Source organism: Rhinolophus sinicus, chromosome 14 (assembly GCF_057876585.1).
Source record: "Rhinolophus sinicus isolate RSI-liver-muscle chromosome 14, RSI-T2T, whole genome shotgun sequence".
In the NCBI taxonomy this organism is placed as follows: domain Eukaryota; kingdom Metazoa; phylum Chordata; class Mammalia; order Chiroptera; family Rhinolophidae; genus Rhinolophus; species Rhinolophus sinicus.
In genome coordinates this window covers 127,858,399-127,875,352 of record NC_142514.1, presented here as the reverse complement: position 1 = coordinate 127,875,352, position 16,954 = coordinate 127,858,399, and the positions used below count along the sequence as shown (strand labels likewise).

At 39.2% G+C, this 16,954-nt stretch overlaps 1 protein-coding gene across 6 annotated transcripts in view; it reads right to left on the bottom strand.

Moving 5' to 3' along the window:
• The window catches only part of GRM5 (glutamate metabotropic receptor 5), a 457,668-nt gene extending 443,196 nt beyond the window's left edge, over positions 1 to 14,472 (bottom strand). For 3 of the 6 annotated variants that reach the window (XR_012497441.2, XR_012497444.2, XM_074335624.2), the window contains exon 1: positions 14,069 to 14,472. The gene's annotated coding sequence lies outside the window, so the exon portion shown is untranslated. Of the gene's footprint in view, positions 1 to 11,591; positions 12,069 to 14,068 lie in introns of those variants that run through there. The other 3 variants (XR_012497443.2, XR_012497442.2, XM_074335623.2) reach the window with 3 other exon arrangements.
• Between the last annotated feature and the right edge of the window lie 2,482 nt (positions 14,473 to 16,954).

The following is a 16,954-nucleotide window of genomic DNA, read 5'->3' as shown; positions in this document are numbered from 1 at the left end:
TCAGCACTCTAAAGGTGACTTTAGCTGGAACCTGATGAATGCAAAGAACAATAAAATGAAGGATAAAAAAAAGTCAGTCAAGTGAAAAGTGTGGCTAGGGCATAAAGAATGGAAGGGACAGTGGTATAAGATAAGGTTGGAAAGGTATAAAAGGGTCAGACCATGTAGAATCTCGTAGGCTCTTAAAATTTAATTTGGATTGTACAAAATTTAAGTGCAACAGAAAGACACTGAGGAAAGGTAAACAAATAATGGCACAATTCAATCTTAGAAAGATTGCTCTAGCTGCTCATTGTTCTGGATAATGGACTGGAGAAATCTAATTACGAGACATATAATGATCTAGGTAAGGATGATTGTGGCTTGTCTATCATTGGTGAAAGTAGATATGGAGAGAAGTAGACACAATCAGATATATTTTGCAAGTAGAATCAATTGAACTTACTGATGGACTAGATGTAGGTAGTAAGGTTGAGAGGAATCAGGATCTACTCCTAGGTTTCAAATCTAGAAATTAGTGTATTTTGGTAGCATTAAAAGGGATGGAATATACTGGTACAGAAACATAATTTTCTGGGCAGAGGAAAACATAATTTTCTCTTGAACATGTTAAATTTGAGACGTTTTTGAATTATCCAGGTACATGTGTCAAACAGGAAGGTGGATATGTAAGGCTGGACCTCGAGGACCATTTTGGATTAGAGATGTAAACTGAGGGTCACCAATGTATGAACTCTTTGGATGAATACAATCATTTGGAGGCCAACTATAAATAAAGAAATATTCTATGCACATTGTATATCTATGTCTGTGTGTAGGTGTGTCTCCAAGTGTGGGGCATGTGTGTTTCAATAATCCTCATAACAATCTGAGACATAGGTGTTATTTTGTTATTTCTATTTTACAAATGATGTAATGGGCTTTGATAAGTTAAAAACTAGCCAATCACTTAGAAAGTGATGGAGCTGGAATTTTTGTCTATGCCTAGTTATTCCATAACATGGTGTTTTTGTTATCCCTTGCTGCCTTACTGACCCTTCCATCAAGAGAGGTATTTCCAAAGTCCATGGAAAATGAGAGAGCCTACCCAAACACAGTTTGAACTTCCTAGGGATATAGAATCTTACAGGCATTTCCTTGAAGACTAGTGGGTGAAGAACATTCCAGTACAAGAGATGATTCAGCACACAGATGGTACAAATATATATGACTACCTAGTACAAATGTGCTTACATTGCCCTGGGATCCCCCACTAGATTATGGACCACCAGATTACAACGCAATGACTGTTTCATAATCTGCACTGGGTAAACACCGTGATTATATTTTATTCATATGAGCTATGAAGCTCAACCAACTAGAAAGTATATTTTGAAATAAATTATGACTTAGAAATTTGACAGAATTGTGCGACAATTCAGCTTATTATAAGGTTAAACAAGGCATTTTATGTGCTCCCCAAATACAAGAAATTAAGAGAGCATAAATCCCAAATAGACCAGTAGAGTATATATTATACTAGCTCTAGCAGCATCTCTCATTTGTCCAATAAGTATTGATCAAGTAACTGTTCTTTACCAAGCATTATTCTAGGCCATGGGGACCCAGTTATGGACTAAGCAGACATAAATGCATGCCCTCATAGGGCCTGGATTTTAAGAGGGGTTATCAGGCAATAAATAAGGTATGGAAGTAAAATATTGTGTGCTATACAGTAACAAGAGCTAAAGAGACTCAGTAAGGCAGAGAAGAAAGCTATAAAGTGTCAGAGATCTAGGAACTTTTTAATAATGTAGCCAAGGAAATATAAACTGTAAAAGTACAATTTGGGTAAATACCTAAAAGAAGTAAGGGAATGAGTCATTTCCTTACATTCCAGGTAAAGGTAAAATCAAATGCAAATTCCCTAAGGCAGATTTAAGCTCAGTCCGTTGAGGAGCAGCAAGGAAGCGGCTAGTGTGACAGCAGTGAAGTAAAACTGGGGAGAAAGGAAGAAGTGAGCCTCGAGAGACAGGAGGATGATGTTGAGTCATTCTGGACTTTAAAAAGACTTTGGCTTTAACATTATGTGGGAGTGATTTTCTGGAAGAGTTTTCAATAGCAGAGGGACACATATTGACCGACATTTCAAAAACAATAAGGGTACAAAGGCAGAACCAAGAGAAAACTTAGGAAACTATGGCAATAATTCAGGAGGGAGAGATGCCAGTGGCTTGGATCAGGGCGATGGTAGTATTGGTGAGAACTGGTAGAATTCTGAATATTATCTTGAAGACGAGTGAAAGAGATTGCTGTCAGACCTGACTTGAGATGTGAAGGAAAGAGAAGAAACAGTGAGGATGCTAAGTTTTGTAGCCTGAATAAATAAAAGTCATGTCACATTAACTGAGGTGGAAAAACTGGAGGTGCAGATTTGGGTGGAGACAACAGAAATTCAGTTTTGATATATCAATTTTTAGATACATGTTAGAATGACAACATGGATGGATCTTGAGATTATTATGCTAAGTGAAATAAGTCAGACAGAAAAAGTCAAGGACCATATGATTTCACTGATACGTGGTATATAAAACTGAAAACAATAAAGGAGCAAGACAAACAAATGAAGAAACAAAAACTCATAGATACAGACAATAGTTTAGTGGTTACCAGAGGTTAAGGGAGACGGGGGTGGTAGATGAGGGTAAACGGGATCAAATATATGGTGATGGAAGGAGAACTGACTCTGGGTGGCGAACACACGATGTGATATATAGATGATGTATTACAGAATTGTACACTTGAAACTATGTAAATTTACTAACCATTGTCACCCCAATAAACTTTAATAAAAAAAAGAAATTCAAAAATAGATATGTAATAATTAGCAACTGGGTGGAAGAGCCATCAGTATAAAGATTTTTTTGTTTGTTCGTTTGTTTATTTGTTTTTTGTATACTATGAACTGGATGAAATCACTTAGGAAGCAGAAATAGAAAACAAACCAGTTCTGCGACGAAATCCCACAGTAATTATTTCAATATTTAAATTCCCAGAGATAAGGAGAAATTATCAAAGGTGACTGAAAAATATTTTGAACAGAAACTTTCTCTTGTGAAGTGTCAAGTAGGATGAAATGTGAAGTATTTGTATTATAATAAACAAAAATAAAAAGCAGGTATGGCTTTATTTTCAAAAAATATATATTATGAGTGTGTGTACATGCATACACAAACCCCAGAAACATACACACTGATATTAACAGGGTGTTCTCTGGGTGGTGGAAATATGCATAATTTTATATTTCTTCTTTGCCTTTATCTGTGTCTTCTAAATTTTTAAATTTACAATCAAAGTATATTTATTATTTGTGATTTTTTTTAAAAAAGTATGGAATTGAGAAAGACAGGCATTCTAAATTGCCTGTCTTTCTTGTGGCCTCATCTCCCCTCAATTTGTCCTTGCTTGGGAGTCTGCTAGTTAAGTTAAACCTGTGTCTCCTCCAGGTGTCTACACCTTTTTTCACCAATGGTGTTGTTCATGCTGCTTCTGATCCCTGATGTGCTTTTATTTCAAAGGCCTTTATGGCAGTTTTTAGAAGCATTGGCTTGGAGTCAAGTAGATGGGTTTGAATCTTGGGACTGCCATTTGTTGGCTGTGTGTCCTTGGTCACTTAGCATCTGTGAACCCAACTGGAATGAGAATAGTACCTACCTTAAAGAGTTTCAATGATGATTAAATGAGATAATATTTTTAAATAGACCCTTTATAACATATTCCCAGATCCCTCAACTTGCAGCATTTTCTCTATTCTCTGTACTCACATGGTATTTTATCCATGCTGTCTTATGATATTTATTACTAAGCTAAAATTATAGCTATTTATACAATATTTTGCCTTCCAATAGACTTTAAAACCCTTAAAGGTTACATTTGTGCCATACACGGTACCTGGTAAAATCTTTGCACAAAATAGATGTTCAATAAATTCTGCTGAATGAACTAATAAAGTAAATTGCTTACGCTTGGCTTCTGCTAAAAAACTGCCTGAGGTTCTAAGATAGTAGCCCTGCCCTATCATGGGAAATTGCAAAATGAGTAACAAAACTTCCTCTGTCCAATTTGTCCAGGTAGCAAAGGACCTCAAAAAGAAAAGCAGGGGCAGATGATTAGCCCCATAAAGGGAGGAGAAGCCTTTACTGTTCCCCACGGCTTTTCCATCCTATTAAGGGAAACATCATCATAGAACTAGAGGGAGGCCTGTAGATGATTCCGTTTCACTGAACTCCACAGGGATAAAATGAGTTTTAGCAGGCCTGGGCCAGAACCCAGCAACAGTGACCCCAAAACCCAGGTTTAACCACATGCTACAACTTAGCGTCTGCTCTTCTATGATCTACAAAGCACAGAATCTTTTATACAGATTTGTTTTGTTTCAATGGAATATTATAATGAAATCTCTCACAATATATTTTAATTCTTCTCTATATAATGTATTGTAAAGATTTTTCCCATATGAGTTCATTTGGATGATGATGACAATAATAACAACAATTAAAATAAACAGAGAACTTACCACATGTAAAGCCCTATGCTTAGTCATGACTATGAAATGTATTTAATTATCATTAAAATGCTATAGGATAAATAACGTTATGCATATTTTACAGATGGAAGATCTGAGACTCAGAGAGAGAGAATGGTTTGGCTAAGATTCCAAAGTAAGTGAGTAGCAGAGCCAAGATTCACACTTAGAAAAATCTATTTCTTTTACTCAATGGCATAGTAGTCAATTATATGAATACACCAAAATTTATTTAATTATCCACTATTGTTAGATATTCAGATTTATTATCGGTTTTCTTACGATTGGAAACAATGTTGCACTTTACTTAGTTTTGAAAGTATTTCTATATGACAAATGCATAATATTGCTGGCATAAATGTTTCCACATTTGATAATCTATCAATTTAGATTTTAGAAGATGGCACTAATTTTACTCTCGGTCTGATCTCCTTAACCTCTTCAATTCTGGGTACCACACAACGTCCTTTCCATGAGGACCTGTTCTCTCTTGCTTCTATACAAGTTCATGGGTGAGGCTCTTTCTCCTTAGCTATCTGACCATGAACTTCATTCATTCATTTAACAAGCGTCTGGTAGGAAAAAAGGGGGGAAAAGAATACCATATTACTTTATTTTCAGTGTACATAGTCTTTTTCCATTATGAATCCCATTTCAACCTAGAACAAAATTACTACTAAGAAAGTCTGATTATCCCCATTTCATATACCAGGAAACAGAGTCTCCAAAAGAATAAATTATGTGCATTAAGTTATTACTCTGAGGTGCTAGTAGTTATATGTTGGTAGCAAAAAAGCAGGTGCTTGCTATAGATAACTGGCAGGAATTAACTAATACAACGATTGGAAAAAAGCCTTAGAATGTTATCTATCTATACGCCAATAATATGGAGACCTTTAATTCAATCAAAATTGGCAAATGATGAGAGTTTATATAAATAGTGCAACTTATATATTAGTTCAGGGTTCTATTTTCAAAAGTACTAGGCTGCTTTATTCAAATATTTCTGGGTTCATAGCACAACAAAATTAATCATTACCCCATGATAGAAAACCATTGACATATATTCAATATGCATAAAGGTATTTTGTCTCAGGTAATCATACAACCTCATATTGTATACTAAATGAGTATGAAGAAAAAAATATTGCTGGGCAGAATTTTCCATACGTTACAACTTACGTTGTAACCAGATTCACAGCTCACATTGTCTTTTATTTTCAACAGTCTTCTCAGATGATGACCATCTTTCTGGCACAGATGTCTCTTATATAACTTAATCCCCACACAAGCAAATCACACAGCTCAAGACATCAACACTAAAATGATTCCTTCTGCCTGAGAAATAGCCTCCTCATAAAGAGGGGTGTCAATATTGCATATGCCATAAATACCTTTGATATATTTTCCTGTAAACAAGTGCATCCCATAGATAAGAGACATTCGGACTTATAATGAAATCGAGAGCTTTGTAATCTAAGGAAGGCTCCATTGTTGTAGCTATCTCAAGCATACATCTGTGATCTTGTAAACATAAGAAAGTCCAGCACCCCCTCTGTTTCATACAGGACAAAAAATATGCCATATTTTCATTGAAATCCCCTTAAAACAAAAAAGGGCCATAAATAATATTGTACGAAAGTGAAATCTGTAATTTTATGCATTAATTAACAGGTGCTGTAGAATAAAGCTCCCTAAATCATTGCAAATCCTTAAAAACACTAGTTTAGTAGTTCATGAAAACCTGAAACAGCCTTCTACAGGAAAGCAATAGAAATGATGCAATCCACTGTTAACTAGTCTCAATTTAATTATCAAGCAGGGATTGTAGCCTTTTCCCCATTTTGCTGCTTTCATCTGCTCTTTTATTATTTATGGCATACCTCTAAAGACTGTAAAGCATTATTGTGCATATTTATATTAACTATCATCAGGTGCTTGAAAATGTTGTTTTGCATTTCTAACTCGATCTTTAGTTACTTATTAACACGTAGTACTTAGTGAGTGCTTGCTTTGTGCTAAAGAATGTACTGTATAAGCATTATTTTAATGTAAGTCTCACACCGACCCTGTGAGGTAGGTATGATTACTACTTACATGAAAGAGCTCTAGAAACTGAGCTTTAGAGGTAAAGAATGTTGCCAGAAGTTTCACATCTATAATAAATGGTGGAGTCAGGACACGAACCCAACTCTCCTGGCTCCAAAGCGTACACTCAACATAATCAGATAATAATGTCTCCCACAGGACCAAATGGGTTATTTGGTTAAACTTTATGTATTGATTAGGAAACACTCTGGAGACTCTGCTTTCCAACCAGTTCTTATGAAATACTAATCAGCTACATTTAGAAGCCATACAAACAAACCAAACAAATATAGGTAACTCTGTTTCCTAGAATCACTTAGATCAGGGTTATCGGGGTTGGGGGGAGGGCTGCTGTGCCATGCATTATAGGCCTGTTAGCAGCATACCCCATCTCTACATGCATATAGCACATACCACCTCTACTTGTGATGAATAATAATGTCCCCAGACTGTCAAATGTCCCCTGCAGGTCAACGTCATCCCTACTAGAAAACCGCTGATTTACATGAAACTCATCCCGGCAAGATCTACATAATCATGAAAAAAAGAACACAACTAAGAGCCAATCATTTGGATATGTCAGTCCCACAAAGCCTTTTCATAAAATATCCTAACAACTCTAAGGAAAATCGTTAGGAATAGGCTTGTGTTATTCCTCCTTTAGTTTGTAACTTGTTTCTGGCTGCATTATCTTGTTTTGAAGTTTGTAATTTCAACTGGAGAAATACAGATTAAACTGTGAGTGTCCAGGATGATATTGCCTTACATTAAATAAGCATAGTTCTGAGTATCCACAAATTAAAATAAACGAATGTGGGAAGAGTACCCGAGGATATACTTCACTATTCCAAAGCCTACTTTGAATATGAAATGCTAAGTTCCTTATAATTTTAACAAGATAAAGAACAATTTTATATAGTAATTAATAATTAGTTTTTCAAAGTATCACTTTTCTTTCTTAAAAAGTAATATAACATTATATTATTTATTTTTCTTCTGGGTCTTTAAAGGGTTCTACTACATTACTATGTATGAAGGCAAAGTGATTTTCTTTTTTAATTTTATTTTTTTTATTTCCTTATTTTTTATTGGGGAATATTGGGGAACAGTGTGTTTCTCCAGGGCCCATCAGCTCCAAGGCATTGTCCTACAACTAGATTGAAGGCAAAGTGATTTTTAAAAATATTTTCCCAGTATTCCTCTGCAAATATTATGAATGTAAATAGGCTACATTATTATTGCAACACCGACTAATGCCATTATGATTATGAGCTTTTAATTTTCCTCAGAACGTTTATGCTCAAAAGTTTACAGTCAGTAGCCTATAACCAGAGTTATTGTGAAAACTAGTAATTAGGGAATAATTCTTAGGTTTAGTGTTTTTATCACACAAACAGAATTATATCTATTAATACATAAAATACATTTTTTGCATCTAAGTCTTTCCTTTAAGTTTCCTGAATAGTTTGACTAAAATAAGAGAAGATATTTGAGAAAGCAATTATGTACCAACATAGGGTTGTTGAGAAGATTAAAATTAAATACTATGGAAAACCTAAGAAACATTTGATATTCAAAGGCCTGGATGGAATCAACAGCTGTAACTAGCATTTCTATATTGTCCACTGTGGGTCTGGCACTTTACTGATATATGTGCAATTAATTCATCAAAATCACTCATTGAGGTTTGTTACAACCTGTTCCCCATCTTAAAAGTGAGGAAACAGAGACAGAGGGATGTTAAGTAATTTGCCTAAAGTCACATAACTAAGATTCTAACTTAGGCAATCGTATGCAAGGGTCTGTACTCCCAACCATACCACAACACACTGGACAGCACAATGAGACAACTCCATGATACTCAAACACAACATACATTAAAGTTACTAATGGAATGGAATCGGATAAGTTTGTGTTTGATTTTCAAAAAAATCATACACACACACACACACACACACAGTGTCATTTGCCAAAAAAGTATACACATTTTAAAAAAGGAAAACTGTATCAAAATTGTAATACTCAATATATACTGATAACAAAAAATGAATATAAGTCGTGTTTGACTTCTGCAATTACAGGAGGTGCTCAAAGTGGTTACCATCAGCGTCCAGGCACTTCTGATTACAGCAAACTATTGTCTGAGCATAAATAACATCTCTTAAAATGTGTATACATTTTTTGGCACCCCCGGTATGTGTGTGTATATGTGTTTGTGTGTGTTTGTGTGTATTTTCATTTCTTTGTTATGTGTCATGGGGGGGGGAACTTTGTTTGAAAATAGAAAAGTAAGAATAAATATTGCCTCGTATGATTGTTATTAGGATTAAATAATATGTCTAATGCTTGGCATGGTGCCTGATGTGCTCAATAAATGGTAGTTATTAGAACAGTGATGAGCCTGCACCAAGCCTTTTACTTTGTTCCCCTTCTGACTAAAGGTACATATAATTGAAACAAGATTGGAACCAGTAAAATCTATTCTTTTTTTCTCTTCTCTGTGAATTTAAAGGAAATGAAAGCAAGCCTATAGCATAATGTATTTTAGAACTACATTTTAACCAACTGAGATAGAGGAATGTCAAGAAAACCTTGTCTTATTTACAAATAGTTGAAAATTCTAAATCAACATTTAAATTTTTTTCTTGGGTTGTGCAAGCACATCATAAACTAAAAAAATATTCTTTTGGTGCTCCTATCTTCTTATGTTCTACTGAGATCCACTCATGAATGAAAATGATAACTAAATGATGCCTCAGGAGTAGGATTAATATCTTTCTGAATATTAAAAATAACACCTATTTCTAAATAGTAGGATGTTCCTGCTTTGTAGTAATACACCTTCAGTGTATCTAAACTCCAAGCAGACTGATTAGCTTTAGCATAAATTAATATGTATCCAGACATATCTATTCATAAAACAGAAGTTAGTTTGTACTCTATAAACTTTATATCTATTAAAATAATATAACAAAAAGTACAAGCAGGAATACTTAGATGTGTCTCTTCTTCCAATAAAGATAGAAAGCCTGGGAGAAAATGGTGACCAAAAAAAGTACAATATTTTTGATGATTAACTTTATCTCATATGTTTTTACCTGCAATTTCACCTATCCTTTATTGGCATTTAATTTAATTTTTCTATCTAAAATTCTCTGACAATTCCATAAAATAAAGACTCCTATAAAATCTTCACTGTGTTTTGAAAAAAGAAGAAAATTAGAATTATTAAAACCCTTCAGTCATGAAAGTATGTTCGAAACAAACTGTTGAATCAGGAAACATAACAATGTCAATAATCAGAGTAAAAACTGAAATTTGTATACAGTTACTGAAATATTCCCAAAGTCTGTATATTTTGTGCTGGTTGGACATAGTATCTCTGAGTGAATTTTTCCATTTTCACCTTGATGTTTGTCAACATGTCAATAATGTGTATTATGAGTGATGATAGAGGCCTGTGTCTACTTCTGGAAGTAAAGTGAAGAACTGGGAAGTACTAGGATTAGTCAAATCCCACCACCCCCTTCTTCAAACAATCTCAATATGCCCTTTAATAAATGAACACTGAAGAGTTCTGTTTCTCTTTGAGCATCGCCCACTACCCAAATATCACCACGTGATAGCAGAAATCTGGGGACGGGGCAATGAAAATAGCTAGATTGTATAGTTTGTCAAATAGAGTGTAAATGATTAGAAAAGGTTTTTCTCTTAAAAGAAGCAGTGACACAGAAAGTATTCTATCCACATTCTTCTCCTAAGAAACCTTGAAGGATCTGTCCGGAGTGCTGAAAAGGTTTCCACTGGAGAAGGCTGGAGACTTTGTAGGATGTGCATTAACCTGATGAGTTCAGGAAGCGGTATTTTCAAGTCCCCAACCAAAGATCCCTTGAAACAGACATCAACATCCACAGAGGACAGAAATAGTCACAACTGATTCTTAAATGTGTAATTATGTGGCTAAAAGAGAGAAACTCAGGGAGAAAATTCCCTGTGCTCCATGAGGGGAATGAGGTGCACAAAGCACACCTAATAAGAGGTGGCACACCTGAACACTGCAATACTCAAAAGAATGTCTAGAATGCTGTATAACTAAGAGGATTCCACAGAAAACCTCGACTTATGTCCACCTGGGGAAGGGGCTGTGCGTAGTACAAGGCAGTGCTCCCTTGGCTGCCTCAAATGGCCAGCAGCCAGCATGAAGGATACAGATTAGCTCTAGCTCAGTCTCTAGGGACTCAGAACAATAAAACCACATGTGGGGAATGAAGGAGAAGGTGGAAGGGAGACTCTGCATTCCCACTGGCCTGTGTCAATTTCTTAGTGGGATGTAAAATGTTGGAGAATCTATCTGCCTGGCTGCTCAAGCTTACAGTTCAGCTGAGGCAGTACCAAGATTATGCCTAAATAAGCACAAGTGCTCCTTAACCTTGCCTCAATTTCCCTTCCCCACAGCACCTGCTCTGGAGGGAAATGGGGGCAGTGGAAAATTCCAGCACCAGTTCCAAGAACCCCCAGGTAGACTTTTCAAGTACATCGGTGAGGTCCCAAGTGCAGGTTGGGCTCTGGTCACCGGCTAGCTCGCGGCCCTGCCCTAGGTTCTTTCCCCAAATCACTGTTTCCTGGACTCCCTCCTCACCATGCTGCTCATGATGCCGCTCCGGGGAAACTAGCAGGCTTTGTGTTAGAAGGGGAAGAAAGAAAGAGCGGGAGGGCGCAGACTGACGTTTAGAAAGAGGCAAGCTAGCCTGTTTGAAAGAGCTGTGCTTTCAGCACCACCCGCTGTCCCCCTCTTCCTGTAGCAAGAGCCCGGGTCGCGGCAGCTAACCGAGCTATTGGGAAGCAACTCTCCTTCCTTTCCCTCTCTACCTGTTCTTCTCTTAATTCTGAGCCCTCGGGTGGTTTGGGGAAGCACAGTCTGCATTCTAAACACACGTACCTGGCTTTAGGGAGCGGGAACTCGGATCTGAAGGCATGCAGAGTCCCTTTCTTGGCAGCCGTTCCTTCCTTTACCCATTGCTCTCGCTTTTACTCCCAACAGGTTTAATTAAGGCCACCAGCAAATGGAGCAGACTTCAATCTGGAGGTTCTGTCCACCCCCTGCTCCACCCTCATCCCCCTCCCCAAACCAAACTGTGAGCTACCCAGCAAGCTGAGAGCTCCTACATCCTTCCCAGCCAGGGACACTTAGGCACACAGACGCTTAGCAAGCTTACCCCCCTGTTGGCCACGCAGCAGGCAGTGAGACACGGTCTAGCTAGCCCCCCTTAAAGTTGGGCTGTGTGGATCAGCTGGGCAGAGCCGGCCTCTCCAGTCCTGGGCTACCCCCCAAGATGATCTTAAGCTTATCTCCTGCTCTCAGTGCTGGAAGAACAGCAGAGCTGAGGGCGGCTTGTGCAGCAATCTCCCTGCTACTGAGAAAGGGGAGAAGGGGGGAAGGGGAGAGTGCGGAGGCGGGAGGGGTGGTAGTTTGTATTTATAGAGAACAGAGTTCTCAGCGCAACTTTTTGGTGCCACCAAGTGGCACAGTGAGTTCCTTTAGGAACACAGACTTTGGGTCAATCTGGATAGGTAAACCATCTCCACAGCCAGATGCTCACATGGTGGGGAATTGCAAGAAGCACCCCTAGGACTTCAGTTTTCCTATGAGCACTTTCATATCTCAGCACCTGGAAAGAAGATCCATAAGTTCTACGAATGAGCTTGTATTGAGGGGGAAGTGATATCTGTGCCTTCTTCAGACAAGTGGCAGAGATGTCAAGGACACTGGACAGATGCCAGTTGCCTCCTGGGAACCTAGGAACCCTAGTCTCAGGAAGGATATTCATTCCCTTCTCCCTCCTAACCCCTCTGCCCAGATTACAGTATTCTCAGATCTCACTTTAAAACCTTCTTCCTGCCATCCTGAGTGCCCAACTTTTCAAATGGGATGCCATTCATTGTGTGTGTGTGTGTGTGTGTGTGTGTGTGCGTGTGTTAGAATCAATTCCAGGTTATTTCCCAAATGCTCAAATTGAAAGAACTTCATAGCTTGCGACCAACTCTCCTATAATTGCTACCTTAAAAAAAGCATGTGACTTTAGGCTCCGCGGATCTGAACCTCTCCAAACGGCACTCAGAACTCCGGTTCCCATGGCTATAGCCTGGGTTTCTGATTGTCCTGTTGCCCATTTCTACAGACCTCTCAGCACGCATTACAACAACAGGACAGCCAGGAGCCTGCAAATGCCTTTGCTACTTTGAGGAAAAATGCCCTGAAGCTTCCTTTCTCTGGATTTTCTGGGTGCTCTTCCGTCCTTGTATTCAGATCCCCAAACCCATACAATCAGAGACGCTATTGCATGGGACCTTAGTGTCCGAAAACACAGAAGAACCTCTACATTTTTCAGCTGGAGAAACTGAATACACAGAGGTTAAGGAACTTGTTCAAGGTCACACATTTCCCTAGAGACCAACCCAGGGACTACCCAGGGTAGAACTGAATGAACACAGCGATGCCAAGCCCGACTTCCAGGCTCCTGCGCCTTTTACCTCCCCACACAGCCCATTCAGTCCTATTCAGTTCCCTTCTCTTCCCTCTCTCTCCTCACATCCCTTACTCTAACCTCACCTTTGCCAAAGTTCTATAAAGGAACCTAAAGATGTCTTCCTAGCCCCAGTGGGAGGACATTAACTTGAGCTTATAGGTCCAGAGTGGCATGTGTACCCCCTTAAAATGGCCCCGTTCTAGAAAACCTCTCCTTCCTGTTCGTGTAGTCATGGAAGTGTCATATTAGAAATGGAACACTGGCATTCATACCCAACACGGTCCCTTCTTTTGCTGCCTCTTTTTCGGGTGAAGCAACAGCAGATGCTTTTATAGCTCCCCAAACACCTAATGACCTCGAATAGAGAGAAGCCCTCTCCCTTCATAAATGCACCCCTTGTGCACATGCCTGGGGGGGGGGGAGAGAGAGAGAGAGAGAGAGAGAGAGAGAGAGAGAGAGAGAGAGAGAAGCAAACACCTCCTTTGGCTCAGATCTCTGATTTGATTTTTTTTTTTTCTTTTTAGTTCGTTTTCTATGGAAACGAGCCCACTTAAATCCCTCACTTATGCAAGTAAAAGCAAAATGATCTTCAACAACCTTTCATTGGAGCGATACCGTTGTAGCCTGGTCTTCTGACTAGAAATTCATGTCTGATTCACACAGCACATGTCCTTGCAGGGTGACTTTTCTAAACTTGCAGGACCTCGCAGCGTCCCTGGCTCCACCAGTTCTCCACCTGCCCACCACCTGCCCTCCTGGGTCCCTTCGCTCAAGCTCCCGCCCCTTGCCTGAATGCTCTCCAGCCTTGTGCTGGGGGAGGGGCTCCGGCGGTATCCCTACATGCGTGTTGATTCTAGAGCTGAAAGAAAGAAAAACGCGCTGTGCTTACCAGGTGCGCGCCCTGAGCCGGGCGCCCCCAGCCAGCCGCTCCTCGCGGGCTTCCTGCGCTCCTTTAGCGGCCTTGGCTGCAGCTGGAGCGCTAGTGGTGGCGATGGAGGCAGCGGTAGCAGTAGGCAGAGCGGCTCCGGGCCCGCGGCGGTGGCGCTCGCTCTCCCGCGCCAGCGCTGGGAGCACGTGCCGCACTCTGGCAGACGCAGCTGGAAGCGCAGCGCAGGGCTGGCTCCTACTCCTGCAGCGCGCGGCGGGGGGCGGTCGACCCACCAGGGTACCGACTCGGGGGGTGACAAGTGTCTTGAAGCTTCATAGTCTCGGGGTACTGAAGAGGGTAGCCTCAGGCTCCCTCTGCAGCTCCTCAGCTTCCCTCCTGGAGCCTCCGAAAGAGAAGAGCTGTGTGGAGAGGCGTGGGTGGTATGTCACTCAGAGCAGCTGGGGGAGCAGGTAGATAATAAGCTTCTCTCTGACGATGGAACTTAAGTGATTGGGAAAAGGGGCGTCACTGCTGGAGGGTAGGGAGAACCAGGAAGCCGGGGAACCCCAAAATGATTCAGAGGTGTGAGTGGTTAGAAAGAACGGTCCCTTTAATGGTATGACTTATTAATAATGCCATTTTGCATGTCTGCCCTTCTTACAAATGATTCTTTCTACATCCATTACAATTTCTTCCTTCATAGCAGTTAAACATCTTTTACTTCCTCAGATGACTTTGCTTCCCTTCCCCCATCATCCCTATAACTGACCAAGACTGTAAAAGAAATGCTGAGGTTATCTTTCAATTCCCAAAGCACTTAATTTCTGCTTCTGCAGAAGAGATTGGTGTAAATTAATTACATGACTTACTTTAAAGAAAAGAAAGACATTGTAGTGATATGATAATTGCCATTATATTTCCTTAGCTGAATTTTGGGAGCCAAATATTGCAGCAATTGGATGAAATATTAAAAATGAAGACACTGAAGTCGAGGAGGTTGGTCCTGATACATTAACTACTAATATACCTTTCCCACCAGACCCGCCCGTGAAAACAAGGCAAGTTCCTTGATAACTTCAGGATTCAACAAGAAGAAGGAAAAAGATATGTATCTACCACACCTTGTTGATTATTGCAATGGCACATTTTCATGTGTATTCTGATGGTGGCATTCATTTTTGAAATACTTTGATTGCAACCCACAAAGCAAGATTTAGTACTTTGTAGAGAGGCCAGAAAAGCTGTGGTTGATCTTCCTGAATAAGAAAGATGAGAAAGGTGGTATAAACGAGAACATACAAAAAAAAAAAAAAAAAAAGTGAGAGTGTTCTGAGGAAAATTAACAGGAACTAATGACCAGGTGATTCTGGAGATGTAATTAAGTCTGATATGTATAATGGTTTGCTAGCCCAATTTGCTGGAGCATTGGCAATGAGGATGAGGTCATAGATTTGATCCGTGTCTGGGACACTTAGCTTTGAGTGAGCATAGGACACACCGAGTTCCCCATCCTTCTTCATCAGTTGGAATGGGCTCAAAGTACACAACGTGTGTGAGCTGAGCTCAGGTAAAAAAGGGTTCTAATGGTGGACGCTCAGTCACTTAAACTCTTCAATTTCCTACAAGTATTTTGTTCCCTGCTGTCTCCCAGGGTTATGGAGAAGCTGGGATGAGATAAGACATGTCAAAGCCTGTCAGAAATGATAAAGCACTCCATAATGGTAATTTATTGTTTACCAAGATACTTCCTGTGCTCTAAAAGCTAAAATGCAAAGGACATTCCCAATGTTGAACAGTAGTGATATTTTCAGATAAGAAGAAAAACAAAATTATGTAATCTTAAATTGTTCAGTGACATTTTACAATATTGCTTTACCTCATAACTGTAAAGTGCTGAATTAGGTAAAATTAAAATTAAAAGGAGTATACAAACGATGTTTTAAGTTCCCAAAATAAGTACTAATTGTAAATTGCTCAAGGGTACGACTTTTGCCTTAGGATGAGCTATCAATAAGCAAAATATTGTAATTCTTGTGTAGAACAGTAAAAATGAATGAAAAAAGTCATTTATATTTATAATTGGTTAGTTTAAAATTTGGAATTGTCATCAATTCCTCTCTTTCTCTCACACATGACAATTTGTCAGGACATCCTCTTGGCTCAACTTCAAAATACCTCCAGAATCCTACCACTTCTAACCACCTTCCCAGATACCATGTTGAATCGAGCCACCATCATCTTTTACCTGGTTACAGCAATAGCTTCCAACAAGTCTTGCAGCTTCTTTACTTTTTCTTTACAGGTTATATTCAATACAGCAGCCAGCGTGCACTTTGCAAGAAGTTAACTTAAATCAAAACCGTCCAGTAACTTTCCATTTCACTCAGTCAAAGCCCAAGTCTTTCCTATTACGCTTCATAATCTGTCTCCACTCCATTACCTTTCTGATCTCATTTCCTAGTACTCTCCCCCTTTGCTCATTCTACTCCAGCCACCAAGACTCCCTTGCTATTTCTTAAACATGCCTGACATGCTTCAATTTAATGGTCTTTGCATTAGCTGTTTCTTCTGCTTGGAATGCTCTGTTCCCACATAACCATTGGGCTAACTTCTCTCCTTAAATTCTTTGCTAAAATCTTACCTCCCTAATGAGGCCTTCCCAGACTGCCCTACTGTAAACTACTACACCTCATGATCTCGGTGCTCTTCTTGATCCCCTTTATACAGCTCTATTTTGCCCCGTTATCTCTTAATACAGTCTAATATATCATTTATTAATTTGTTATGATTATTATTTATTGTCTGTCTCTTCCCTTCCCTCTTATTACAATGTAAACTCCTCAAAGAAAGGAATCTTTGTTTGTTTTGCCGATATACTCTCAATAATCAGAAGAAAATTCTGGCACA